Source organism: Leptidea sinapis, chromosome 22 (assembly GCF_905404315.1).
Source record: "Leptidea sinapis chromosome 22, ilLepSina1.1, whole genome shotgun sequence".
In the NCBI taxonomy this organism is placed as follows: Eukaryota; Metazoa; Arthropoda; class Insecta; order Lepidoptera; family Pieridae; genus Leptidea; species Leptidea sinapis.
This window is the reverse complement of record NC_066286.1, coordinates 7,669,556-7,684,680: the sequence shown is the minus strand read 5'-3', so window position 1 is coordinate 7,684,680 and position 15,125 is coordinate 7,669,556. Positions and strand designations below refer to the sequence as shown.

Genomic DNA, 15,125 nt, shown 5'->3' with positions numbered 1-15,125 from the left:
TTATAGTTACGTATACAATACTGTATAAACAGTCGACAGCATATCACGAGTAACAGTTGCACCAGGCAAGCAATAAAGGCGACCTCAAGGTCAACCTTCACCTTTATTGTAGGTAACAATATCACATATTTATATTACATTAGTCTTCATCAGAATTACAATTAATACAAATGAATAATTGAACGTTTCCTGTTACACATTTGACATGGGCCCACATTTTGCATTCTAAACATTCTACCCAATCTTCTTTTTTAGAAGTACTGTAACTTTCGCTACACACTAAACAAAACCATTCTTCAGTATCAGAATCTGAATCAGAAACCAAAATTTTTTTCTTCACCTTTTCTTTTCCTACTTTACTCGTTTTCGCAGATTTCCCTTTTCCTTTACCTTTTCCTTTATTTTGGTCGCACGCTTTTTTGGTCTTGGCCAGTTTTTCTTCATACTCCTTTTGTAATGAGTCTTTTTCAGGTGTGTCGGTTAATACAGCGGATTTACGTTTACGACGGTTATGGTTGGATTGTTTTCGAGCCTCTGCCTTGGGAAAGGATCTTATCTTTGAAGGCGAAAAATTTTCAAATGTACTTTGTATACCAGATGAACCTGGTATCGCTAATTCAATTTTATTTTTAAAACTTGACGAATCTGCACTCGGTAATGTTGTTAAACATTCTATATCTTGCGAACAAGCTGGATTTGGAGAAGGTGAAACAGTAATATTGTTAATAGTGTCAGGTAATAGATTGGTTGCTGTTTCGATTGCCTGTATGATTTCATTTGTGCTTATGTTCAGTTGAGGCGCAGAATCTAGCAATTCCGGATTTTCCAGGTCCAGTGTCAAATTGGAGGTGTTCTGCGAGGCAGTGGGATGATTCGTTTCTGGATTGGGGCGATCAGTGACATAAGAAGGTGCATAATCACTGTCTTGAAAGATATCAGGATTAAAAGGCCATATCCCGGTTGATCGAAATCCGCTCATGATATTTACAGGATTTAGGGCCAATGGCAGTGAATCTTTCACCACGCCTGGGAGATCATGAATCGTCATTGTTTTTCCTGGATGATTATACATCCAGGCCGTCTGTGCTCGATTAAGGTGGTTTTTAAATGGGCCATAAACGCCTACATCTAATGGTTGTAAATTGTGAGAGCAGTGCGGGGGAAACGACAGCATGATTATGTTGTTTACTTTGGCTTTCTCCACGACGTGAAAATTTACATGTGAGTTGTGGTTATCCAGCAGGAGGAGGACGGGCTGTTCAATGGAAGGTTTGACATGTTGAATGAAATGATCCAAGAATTTTAAAAATTCTACTTCTGTCATCCATCCTGAAGAATTGCCTGCTCCTATCGCTTCTGATGGTCCAGCACGAAGAAATAGATCAGTGTATCTCATTCTGGGAAAAACGAACATCGGCGGGACTGAATTTCCAGCAGCATTTATGGCACATGTGAGCGTTACAAGTACTCCTCTTTCTGCAGATGTGATCGCACCGACCTGTTTTTGACCACGAGCAGCAACTATTTTTTTAGGCTTCTGTACCGTTGTGACACCTGTTTCATCAACGTTCCATATGCGCGAAGCAGTGAATTCATATTTTTGGAATAACAATTGCAGTTTGTCAAAAAAGTCTTTAACGTTGGTTCTGTTGAATGACGTTGCTCTACTCAAAGATGTAGCTTCTGGTGTTCTCAGAGATAGTTGAGGATTTCTGTGCATAAAACTTTTAAACCAGTCCGGCCCAGCCATATTATTTTGGATCCAACTGGGGGGAATATTTTTTAATTCGAGTTTTACTGCACATTGATAAGCTAGTTTTCGGACTTCAGTTGGTAGTAAACCAAAATATATTTCTGAACTTTTGATTAGATAAGAAGCTAATTTATGTTCGGCTTCTTGTGAGAATACCAATTTAGGTTTAACGTAACCCAATGAACAAGATTCGTTGTTTTTGTTTTTTCTGACATACCTGGATAAGGACATCGGACACAAATTAAACATTTTGCTTGCTTTACGAATGCTCGTTTTATTCTGCAGTACTTCTGCCGCAGCAGATTCATAAACTTCTTGACTAGTTGTACCTCTTTCCGTTTTTCTTTTATAGTTTCTCATTCTAAAAAAAAAACAATGAGTATTTAGAATTTAAAAAATAATTGAAAGATGAACCATTGTTTTAAAAAGCAAGAATGCGCCCGTCGGAACGAAAGCTTCAATTTCTTTCCATTTATTCTAATTTTTAAGTACAGCGTAGTAATTTCTAAATGATAGTCAATGAGATGAACGGTAATACAAGGTCTGAGGCAAGTTGTTACATGTAACAACCTACCCCGAAAAATTGTAACAACCTGCCCCATGGTGTGTTTTTTAATTAAAATTAAAGCCGCCATTAATGGATATCAATAGCAGAATAAAACGCTATTACAAATTAAAACTCGATACATTATGAACGTTCGAGGTGAAAAGAATTTAGAGAATAACAAATATAGACGGCAGGAATCAAAAATTTCGTAAAAGATTTTGTTACGTACTTGATGGAAATCGAGACACGTGCACACAACCTAACAGTTTGCCGCTCGGCGGGTCACTGATTGTTTTTTTGCAACGCACGATGTTATAAGGAAACAAATGAGTCCACTTACGTCTACCAAAGAGTTGAAAATCCCGGTAAAAAATGCGTGTAACTTCTTACCCCTGTAACAACGTGCCCCCCGCTCCCCTAATACCTATTCTCGTTAATTGAAAAAGTTATATAATATAAATATAAAATTATGTTACTGAACAGATTACTTATTATGAGTAACAAATCACGGGGTCATTTTATTTGTACATCGGAATTTGGTTAAATCATTGTTTTTTTTTTTTAAGAGTTGCCACTTTTAGACATTGACATTAACATGCTGTAAACACATCGTATTCTGTCAAACCTTACTATTTATTTATATTTTTATTCAAATAAAAGATTGATTTAAGATGAGGTGTGTACTGCTGTTGTTGTGAAAACAGATTCATTACTTCGGCTAATTTTATCAGTATAGCCATTTTGTTGTTGGATACGATATCGCTGTATACTGCTTGGGCTATTATTTCTCTTATTTTCTCATATTATATATTTTTTTTAACAATTTCTACAAAATCTTATTTTGTCGTAACTTTTTCCTAAACGACAAATATGTTGTTATTTCAAATAACCATGGGAAATTGTCTTCTGTGTAAGTGGCCCACTTGATGTGAGTTTAATTTGCGCTGTATATAAATATAATATTATATGTAGGTGGCCTTGAAACTTAGTGTAAGGGCCTGTTTAAGATAGACGCCGATGCAGGGGGTTACATTAAAATCGGCGAAGCTTTGTTTTTCATGTCGGAAAATGTGTTATATACAGCTATAGTGTAAATACAAATGAATTTTAAATAAATCAAAATGCAGGCCCCTCGTACCAACAACATTAATGTCAATATTTTGCAATCACATAACATATGAAAAATTGTTAAATTTCGAAAGAAGTGCGTATGCTGACTTTTTGGAATACATAGTGGTTTTGCCATTGAGTAGTCTCGAAGCATAAATATGGAATCATGAACTAAATGTATCGCTTACACGCGGATCCTGAATAATAAATGGATAATTTTGTAAACATGCACGTATGTTATCTCGTTCTTTTAAACGAGGTACTCATCGTTTTCAACATAAAAAACTTGGCAGCTCTGTGTCATAATTTTGAATTTTTTTTATTGTTGTTTCCCATCACAGACCAGAAAATTCGTTCATATTTTAATTAACTGTTTAGAAAAGTAAAGCAACGCAGTTTTGAAAATATCAAGGACTTACTGCTAAAAAATCAAAGTTTCAGCAAACGACGAGACGATAGACGCTTATGAAGGTTGAGCGGTTTTCTCCTCTGTGTGAGTCAAACTTTATAGTCCATATTGCATGTAAACCCCCTTGCTATACACAAGTAGACACATGCATCGCCTACGAGTTAAAAGCTTCGATTATTTTGCGTATCTACAAGAATGCATGGAAAATATGAATAATGTAAATGATTGAAGTATGTGATAGTCATATATATATATATATATATAAGAATTGAGAACGGAATGTATCATAATAATGCTTGAAGAATGTAATTATGATGTATTTGTATCGGAGTTGGAAGATGTTATTTTTACAACAGTCGGAGTGAAATTATTTACATAGCGTTTTTTGTGCCACCTCATTTTTGTTTGAAACCATGATGGAAAGATAGATGTTATTCCAAATTATGTCCAACGTATGATGAATAAATATTTATAAAAATATGTTTGTTTTATTTTAATCCTTTTCACTATTTTTAGGTTGCGTTCCGCTTAAAGAAAAATATTGGATTGTGCTTTTCAACACACTTTCCTTTCAACGCCTGGAGATATCAAATAGAAAAAACATTGAATAGATATTAATACGATTCTTGAAGCCTATGTTATCTTTGGTTAGTTACGCTTTGAGTCTAATCATAAACTTAGAACTATACTACCGTAACAGACTAACCCTGTGTGAAAGTGAGATAACTAAACTTACATAAAAACCTAGATGTGAGAAAAAGACGGAATAGATGAAGACCATGAAACCGTTTTCAAACAATTTAGTGTCCATTAGTCTCCTGTCAAATTGGACCGCGTTTTAATTATTATTATTTTATTAATTATAAAATATAATGGTGTGTTCTGTATTAGATTATGTTGTTACTTATAGCAACAATCCAACTAACGGATTTATTTTCGTAGAACATGCACCAAGATACTAAATATTACATTTTATATACGCAGTAAACACTATTTTCTTAAGATTATAATAAATATATAATAATTTAAGACAATATAGGTTACATGATAAAATATTATATACGTGAGTATGACGGAATTAACAATATTTTTCATAGGGTACATATGTAAAACATAATACATACACATCTGTAAAACGAGCATACATGAACATTTTAAATTTAGTCTCGCCGTAATGAGGAAAGTTTGTCTATTACGCTAGTATACTAAGTTTATGAGTCTAATTGATGTCAGAGATAGCTCATTGAAATTTCTGGGGTTACTAGTGATGTCTGGGTAGAATTTTTTGTGACATTTTTTACTTTGTTGAATTTTTATTACTACTTAATTTTTATATAGTAAAAGAGAAGACCACAATTTTATTTATTTGTATGCAAGGCATTTTATTTGTTTGTATGTACGCCACAAGTTAGGATATCATCCCCACCATCTGGATGTGTGGCGGTCCTCCACAGTGCGGTTTTCAAGGAGCTTTCTTCCACGTACTACAAAGCTGTGGAATGAGCTTCCTTGTGCGGATTTTCCGGGACGATACGACATGGGTACATTCAAAAAAAGTGCGTACACCTTCCTTAAAGGCCGGCAACGCTCTTGTGATTCTTCTGGTGTTGCAAGAGAATGTGGGCGGAGGTGATCACTTAACACCAGGTGACCCGTGCGCTCGCTTGTCCTCCTATTCCATAAAAAAAAGGCATGCGATTCACCTAGCTAATAAAATCAAGCACATAACTTAATAATTGTCGTCCGTGACGAATAATCTCTTTCAAGTCGGGATTAGTAAAAAAAATACTAAATCACGAAATATCCATGGGGGTGATAGCTCTAGTAATTTCTTGGGACACCTGTATATTCAAACTTACAGTATAATGTCTAGATATATATACGAGTTTTATGTAGGTAAGTTTTTTTAACGAAAATAAGAGTCGAGACGAGCAGGACGTTCAGCTGGCGGTAGGTAACGCCATGTCCATAACAAGATCTCAAGCTCAAGATTATTGAAAAACCCAAAAATTCTAAGCGGCACTTCAACTGCGTTCGTCACCTTGAGACATAAGATGTCAAGTCTCATTTTTCAAGTTTGCCCGGTAATCACTAGTTACGGCGCCCTTCAGACCGAAACATAACTGCTTCATGGCAGAAATAGGTGCCGTTGTGGTAAAAACTCCCACTGGTAAGTAATTAAATACTACCTGCTAGAAATTATTGTATCGTAGGCCGTAATAAAAAATAATGCGGCATATATTTTTACCCCCTTATTCATAATGGTCCGCTAACTTTCAACAGCCGCTTAGGAGTGATTTTTCTCATTCTGACTTAGGTAAATAGAAGAAGACAGAGTGAGAATTAGCAATGCTTTAAGTTAGCAAACTATTATGAATAAGGGGGTAAATATTTAAGCACCTAGGTACTTACCTACTCTAAAACAGAAACTGGCTATTTACGAAAATAATGTTCGTAAAAATAACAATTATTGTTATTTTTGCAGTTCACCGCGATATTTTAGCACGATTACAAGTACTCGAGCACTTGCACTCAATTACACAGGATTCGAGATATTAGTAATATTTGTGTATCGAGTAAAGTCGGTTTCGATTCGTAAGATAAGGGAGCGCGATCAACCAGAGCTACAAATTACCAGAGTAGGTAATTTATACCCAATAATAACTAAATGTACCTACTATTGAAACGTCACTTAGCGTTTAATTAATTCGAGTCAGTGTTTTCATGCCCAGGGTCATCGTTTTTATGTAGGTCCGGTTCTGCACTATTTCTATTTTGACTATCTGTTTGATTTCGGGTAAGCGAGTGATTAGCCCACTATACCCTAGTCCATTGGTGGCGATGCCATCTCGGAGCCAATCTCCAGGGGGACGATGGATGACTCTGACTGGTTAGGGCTCTACTTTGGTAGTGTTTGCCACTAACGTCGTAATGCTGCTCTCACTATCAGTGATTCCTACCCAGACCATACCCTAACTCTTCCTCCCCCCCTTTCGTATTAGGTGCATAAATTTTACAACACAAAAGAGTTTTGTATATGTATGTACATTTGTCTGTTTTTGAAATGCAGGAATCTTCAAAGTTTGCCAGAAATAAAATAATATAATTACAAAGATATCTTCGACCTATCCCTAGACACCTTCAATATTCTATGGATTAACGTTCGTCAATATTATATTGACAAGCACTACCTTACTGGAATAAAAAATGAGTCGATTGTCGCATGTCATCTCTTTCTCTCGCACTACTAGGTGTATTGGATGATAGAGTGCCACTACTTCAACATTTTCAATTAAATGCGCGCTCTCCTGGCCTTATATTTTGCCCCAAGTCTCATTCCGTGAAATCATAGAGAAGTATGTCTTTTCCCATGAAATACTTCTAATATAATAGTTATCTTATTCCGTGAAATAATTATCATAGAAAAGTATGTATATCTCATGAAACACTATCTACTTACTTATCCCGTGAAATATCAAATATAAGACTCGGCGCCGTTTTGCGCCCTTCAGCAAAATGATGCTTTCTTCTATATGAAAATACCTTATTTGTGTTCATATTAAAATGACTTTTTAATAATTGATGATTTTGGCAGGAGGCACCAATTGGAAACAAGTACAATAATTAAACTTCTCAATAATCAATGAACTCCCAAAACATAACAAAGAATAACAAAACAACATCTGAATTTATGTATATTTTTTTATTAATTTCACAAAATTATTCATTAAAAGCCACAAGTTAAGGCTTTTAAGCTGTCAAAGCGATGACGGCTGTTATATCCATCGTTTAAAACAGTGAGCTCTGAAAGTGGAGTTAAAGCTATCTATAACTACATATACATATTATATTTTATAGAAAATATCTCGTAAACATCACCAAAGGCAGTCAAGCTTTACCCGCGCACCACCATAGAAAGCTATCCGAAGCATTTTTGTTAAAAGTATTAATAATTAATAGCGTATTAACAATTTACTCATAAGGTTTTAATCTAAACAATGTTTTTATTAACAGTTTTGTATTCGTTAACGAATTAACTGTTTTTCTTCAACGAAATAACCTGTTGAACATAATAAGCTAATAAATTCAATCAACGTCTTCGCCCGTAACTCGCAATAAATGAAGCATAATTCCGACCTTTTTGCACCTATCCCTTTTTCAGTTGCACTTCCGCCACAACAGCGCCAATAAATTGATGATTGATTGCCTCACTAAAACAGCTTAATTCAAAACACACACGATTTCTATGGTATTAGTTGTCCGCTTTACATCTTTCAAGGCGGAGAAGGCAATGGCTTAACATAATACAGCCAAGTAAATAGTTATAACTTCGTGCAAAAAAAAAACAAATTTGTTGAATACATAAGAAGCAATTTTATGAGATAGGTATTACTTATTTAGAACGTTCTCAAAAAAAATATGTTTTGAGATCTGTGCATGCTACGTTTACCAATACATAATTGGATAACATCTTCATATAGATTCTATAATGCGGCATTTCACTATAATACTACGGATAGCTTCCCTGGCCGTACAAGTGGATATAATTAGGTATACCTGAATAATGCAACTAGTTGTGTATAGGTACGTACTATATATTATATAAGTTTTGATAACAGTCGTGATATGTGGCCATGATCATAAAGAAATTAACGGGATGTGGACTGTTCTGATAAAATTCAACAAGTAGGTATGTATACACACATTTACAATAATAATGCCATTTCTTTAGTAGAAGCACAAATGCAATGTGACTTTGTAGAAGAAATTAATGAAATATTATTGTGGAACTAACAGATATCGATATTGTCAATAAAAAGCATTTATTTTCTCAAAATTGATTCTTGTATGATTATTTTTTATGCTATTTCTAATATACTATACTATGAAAGATAACTAATCAAAAACGTTTTCAATAAAATTGAATTTCTTCTAAAAATTTATTGATGTCGTCTCGCTAATATTGTATTGAAATGGATGACATCGAGTGTTTCCAACTACATAAAACAGTATTTACGATGAAATTGATTATGACGAGTGATCTTCTTTGACTTCAAACGTGTATTTTAATTTTTATTGTGGAAAAAAGTTGACTTTAACCCGTTGCGGCGTTCGGCGGTTCGATCATTGCAACGTACCAATCTGATTTTTTTTAAAATCATATGTTGGGTCCTGGCAAACAGCTTAAAAATCACCAATCAAAAGTACCGTTTGCAAACTAACGACTACCTGCTGACCTCAAGCAACTGATATAATATTTTGTCTGTGTGGTAAGCACGTGTGACCGTCCGAAATTTAGTTGCTCTGTTTCAAATATTATTTGAGATATCTAAAATAATTGTCTATTCATTTTGTAAGCTTGTATTAGATACACAGCGACTACTCTATCATTCTAAGGTAAGATTACTGAAATATACATACTGGATAAAGTATTATCTGCAACTAAGTACGATTCAAAAATAAACAGCGTCGCACACTAGTACAGTACATTGTACATTTTACAATGCCCGATGCCACACTTGTAACGCTTACACACATCAAGATTGAAATAGTGGGATACGTTTTAAATATGATTAGTAATTAAAATTGATATCATAAAATAAAAATAAAGGCCTATAGTGAATATTTATTTAGATTGAACTCAGACCGTCTACATCTTAAGTAATTTAGCGTTTATGATCACGGCCGTTACGAATACCATCACGAATATGTATATGATCTTACATAATATTTTAACAGTGCACAGTTACAACAAACGCATTATTAACACCACCCAGGAAATATATTATATTTTATATACGATCACTGCACTTACATATAAATTTCTCAGGACATAAGTATTCATTAAAAATGTTTTACGAATGTTGTATATGTATGCATACTATTAGATAACAATACTAATAACGAACATGTGCACTGTAAAACATCTTGTATTATATCAAACACTATTTACACAAAAGTAATAAATGTTTACAATAATAGAGTATTATTACTTGTGTAAAAAGTTTGGAAACGTCAGAAACGGCACTGAAAGAGCCATGACACATTTAAAATAATCTTAATATTACAACGTGATTTAACTATTTTACGTATTAATAACAGCTCATTTTATATGAAGTATAACGAGCAACATTCAATTTTAATACTTGATTATACTTTGAAGCTTGTGATAAGTGTATATCTTATTCTAAAGGGCGTAGCACACTCAATACTTTGAGCATTATTGGTTACCGATTGCAATGCTGCGATATAATACAAAGTCAACAATTGCAGTTGCCATTTGCCATAAAGCAATAGAAGCTGTGGACAATGCAATGGCTGAAACGCACAATTATTTACCAGATTCACACAATGCTTAAAGTATCTAGTGTCTTCGAACTAAGAGCATTTCCCAATAATTTAAGTGTCAATAATGTAATATACTACTTACATACTCATTTTCTGTCGTTTATATGCGATTTCGTATTTTATGAAATACACGAACTTGTGGTACCTATTTAGGTAGGCTTAAATAAAAGCCTTTTCACGCCAGCAAGACAAATCTGTTGCTGGGTTACTTACTGTGTAGTGCTAAAATTGCGGCGTCTTTCTTCGAAGCAATGCAAAAATTTGTTTCACTAAATTTGTTTAGTGCAACAAATGTGGTACACTGCTTAAATCAACTGCCTGCAATACAACTTTGAGGACGACAGTGATATTAACTTTAGTCCTTAATTATACATAAATTTTTGGGAACTGCAATAAATAGTGCGGAAATGATCTTTCTACTTAAACACTCTGAAACCTACGGCCTATCGGAAATCACACATCAGAATACAATTAAAGCAATTAAAAAAAGGTCAAGCTTTCTCACTTTATTTATATAGACACTTATATTAATTGTAGCAGCAATTCCTAAGAGATTGCTTTCGGTACCCGCCCGTTAAGTTGTATTAAATATTTCTCTTGCCAACTTTTGTCACAGCATGAAAATATGGTAAAGCAAATCTTCTATCTCATCAAAATATACAATAAGTGTCACAGAAATTTTGGACTAGATCGTTCACAATAAGTAATAAAGCTAAACATTCGTTCTGGAAAACACATAAAACTTAAATTGAACTTATTTTAAGCGAACATTTTTGATGATATCCGTTGATAGATAAAGTTGTGCGCAATCGTCATTCATTTTCGCGCTATAATGGTAAGAAGGCTATGTGTAAATATGAAAAGAGCGAGTAATAAAAGCAATACTCTTTATACATCTTGTTGTATCTGGATTTATATTTAGGGTCCCGCTTAGTGGAATTTATATACAGTGAATAATGCAAGGTACATTTTAATTGGTTTACATAAGCCAACTTGACTAAAATAAGGGGTCTACCCTAAGTTACATTCATAACTTTAGAAAAATCGTACACTGTGTGCTACACAGGTAGTCAGGAAAGCATGATTCCACTGTGAATTTGTAAAGTTTGAATCTTTCCTTTTAATCAAATGAAGGAGTCTGTACATTGAGAATGGTTAAGAAGTAAAAATTATTAAATTCAGCAGGCACAGTGTACGACCTCCCTTAAATTATTACATAAAATATTTGCGGAATACACTAGGGTTTTAATTAAAAATATAGGCATTTTAATCCAAAGCTCAATGGTTTCGAAACCCTTGGGAATGAGGCATAATGGCTTTTCAGCAAAAATGGGTAAAAATAAATATAAATTCCTTTTGAAAGCTATTCAATATGCTAGCATAGTAAATATATGCATATATCAATACCAATTGAGACAACATACAAAAAATATTTACTTTACGTATGCAATCCAATATACTTTATAATGTACAAGCTTAAGCAAAAATAAACTCTTTATTTATCTATTTATTATTATCATAATAGCCTACGACCAACTCTAGATTTGATTCCGAAAACCGATATAACATTACTAAGCCGTTATTTAATAATCCTTCATCAATTCTGACGTCAATATTTTTAAGCTGACATACGTACCAAATACTCCTTCTTATATACCAATTTTCGACACATTATAAATTTAAACAAAAGACGAATTTATAAAACGGCCGTTCCCAATATACTATGTACAGATAGAGATAAATTACTACCTTCTACTGTCAGTAATTAGCTGACAATAATCTGAAGCTTTCCCAATATACCCGATAAGTCATTCTTATCGCCTTATATTGGGACGCGTGAATTGCTATTTCCATACAAACTTTATATCGCTGGTAAGCTGTACGTCGTCCCATTGACAGACAGCGTGCACGGATAAAGTGAGTTACCGTCGATAAGTTTATTGGGACAGAAAAGTCAACGATAGTTCCGATTTTTATCTCAAGTAAGAGATAGACTGAATATTGGGAACCGCTGGCAATTCGGAAGCCAGTAATACTGATATAAACAAATTTTACAAATGTTAAATTATTACATAACAGCAAAGCGACCGCACTCAGTAATTCACTCATACCGTGCTCGAAAACTGACTAAAATTAAGTCATTCACCATTATACATTCCATTCGCTAAACTATGTAATACTATTTACAGACCAATAATTCTTAAATACCACCAATAAAGTAAAATGACAGAATGACTATTCACTAATGACTAAACATTCAACTTTCCAAAGCACTCCGACTTAAATACTTGTCAAACCGTGTCTTAATCTATGCTTAAGTAGGCGTAACTATACAAATGATATCGACTAGGAATTCATAAGGTAACAATAAACGAAACCGTACAAGTAAACAGTGCCATTTAAACACTCATTAACGGCTTAATAATCTTTCTATCTCACTCTTACGTCGATAGGTGTGAGATAGATACATTTTTAATATTTTTATCTACACCCATGCTTTAAATCCTCTATTAAAGATTCTAAAACAGTTAGCTTATTGCCAACATTAAAACACCCAATGTAACCTAATAACCATTACATCATCCAAACGAGTGTTGTAATGAAATTCAGTACAACATTACAACACTCGTTTGGATGATGTAATGGTTACTAGGACTTTTTTAATGTAAATGCAGTAAGCTAACTGTTTCAGAATCTTTTATATTATGGGTGTAGATAAAGTCTTGTATACAACTGTTGATAGTTAGGTATTAAAACACTCTTGTGATACTATTATCACACTCGGTTTTGCCTCGTGTGATAAACCCACATTCGTGTTTTAATACCCCCTATCACACAACAGTTGCATAAATAACTATGATGAAGTGGCTTAGTCTTTATAAATCTAAAATGGTAACAATTACTACTATAATTTGTAAATATTTGATATTGAACAATGAAATAACGTTTTATTTGTTTGCGAAAATATTAATGTAAGTACCTAGATACTTAAGTAAAATATATGTAAGGATTTACAAAAGTAAAATAATAAATAAGACGAAATTGACAGCAACAAATGATTTGTGCAGTTAACTTTACCTGGGATTTTACCAAATAGCAACTGTTTCAAAGCTCTGATATAATATTGAATGATATTTAGATATTGCGTAAAATATGGAATAAGTACCTACTTAGGTATAGAAAAAAAAACAAAACAAATATTTAAGTCGCTTAAAACTTAAGAACTGTTTTAAGTTTACACCGTTTTGGTGATCTGAGTATATTATTAAATAAGAAATTAATGATTTGAATGAAATATCTGTAAATGTTAATATTAATGAAAAAGGTTTCACATTTCGAAAGGACTTAATTAAAGTAACTGGTGTTTTACTATTAATCAGATTTTATACTAAAATAAAAAAAAAGCTTAAGGTAGCTGTTTGATGATAAGGCATTTTAATTTACCTTTTTTTTTGTATTTCATTATCAGAAATGTAGGCAGGTAAGTACTTTTCGTGTTCAACTATAAAACTAATGCGATATAATTAAACAGATGTAAATTGGTAAAATCCACAATTTCAATATGGCTTTCATTTATAATGCAAATTTGCCGTATATGTTGGCAGTAGGTACACAATAATATAATAAATATGGGATGGGTATAGGTGCGATCGCGCAGTAGAAATAAATTCGGTCAATGAACTTACAACGCCAATGTAAATAGTTACAACAGGCGATCCCTTTAGTTTGATTGAGTGAACGAGACGGATAGAAAATTGTTCACCTGGAATAGAGACAGCTAGTAATAGTTCAGTGACCGACATTTCTTCAATACCACCATATTGGAGAAATATTTATACTTAACAAAATCAGTCAAAAAAGCATAGTTAATAATTTAAACTGAACTCAAATAAAAAAGTAACATTGGTATTGATGACCTAAACTAAGAACTATTTATTATCGTCTATTGTATGTCTTACATAATATTTGTTATTCTGTATTTTGTTCTAATAAGTCCATTAAGATAACGAGAGTAGAATTTCTCGAAATCTTAATGATATAATCCCTTTAGTTTACAAATAAAATATTATGTTTATAATATATTCTAACCTAAGCGATTTGACGCAATGATAAACTGCATGCACTATGCGCTGGCGGTCCAATATGTTTTGTGAATTTCTGAAATTAAAAGAATATATATTATTTTAACTGTTAAATTTTATATGCATTATTGATCTGTGGATGATTTATAAACAATTTTAGTGGTAAAACTATTGCTTTATCTTTTTTCTAACTATTACAATAACAATGGGTACCTGGCCGAGATAGTCTTAGTGATTGTACTGAGAGGCGCGAAAGACTCTAAGGATGGCCATAAAAGCGGGGTACTTACGGCCGCATCCCAAGAAATCGCCAAAATAGCGCATAATTAAAACCATTTCTTGAGGGTTTATATAAAGCCTATATTTTTACAAAAAAAATATTATATATCTACAAAATATGTGAAGACAGTACGAAAAAATATCATCAAAATACCTCTAACTTTTACGTTGGAGCCATGCTAATCATTCAATCTAGATAAAAATTGTACAAAAATTTATTAATATTGTACACCATATATTTAACATGACATATTTTGTAAAGAAAATTGTATTATCTATACTAATATTATAAAGAGGAATGATTTGATTGTTTGTTTGTTTGCATAGAATAGGCTCCGCATCTACTGAATTGACTACTACCGATTTGAATAATTCTTTCACTGTTGGGAAGCTACATTATCCCCGGGTGTTAAAGGCTATATTACATTTTCAAAAAATTAGGGATCCCTACTAAAAGTTCAGTAATGTAACTCAAGGTGTAAAAATACGTACGCGAACGACGTCGCTGGGTATCGGCTAGTATTTGTAATAAATTAAAAATGCTTCTAATTCTGAATTACAACCATGGCGATCTTGTGCGAGAGAGGTACCCTAGCT

At 33.2% G+C, this 15,125-nt stretch overlaps 1 protein-coding gene across 1 annotated transcript in view; it reads right to left on the bottom strand.

Moving 5' to 3' along the window:
* Positions 1-7,503: 7,503 nt before the first annotated feature.
* The window catches only part of LOC126970813 (protein Fe65 homolog), a 105,160-nt gene continuing 97,538 nt past the window's right edge, over positions 7,504-15,125 (bottom strand). Inside the window, exon 12 of the mRNA XM_050816936.1 lies at positions 7,504-14,325. The gene's annotated coding sequence lies outside the window, so the exon portion shown is untranslated. The remainder of the gene's footprint in view (positions 14,326-15,125) is intronic.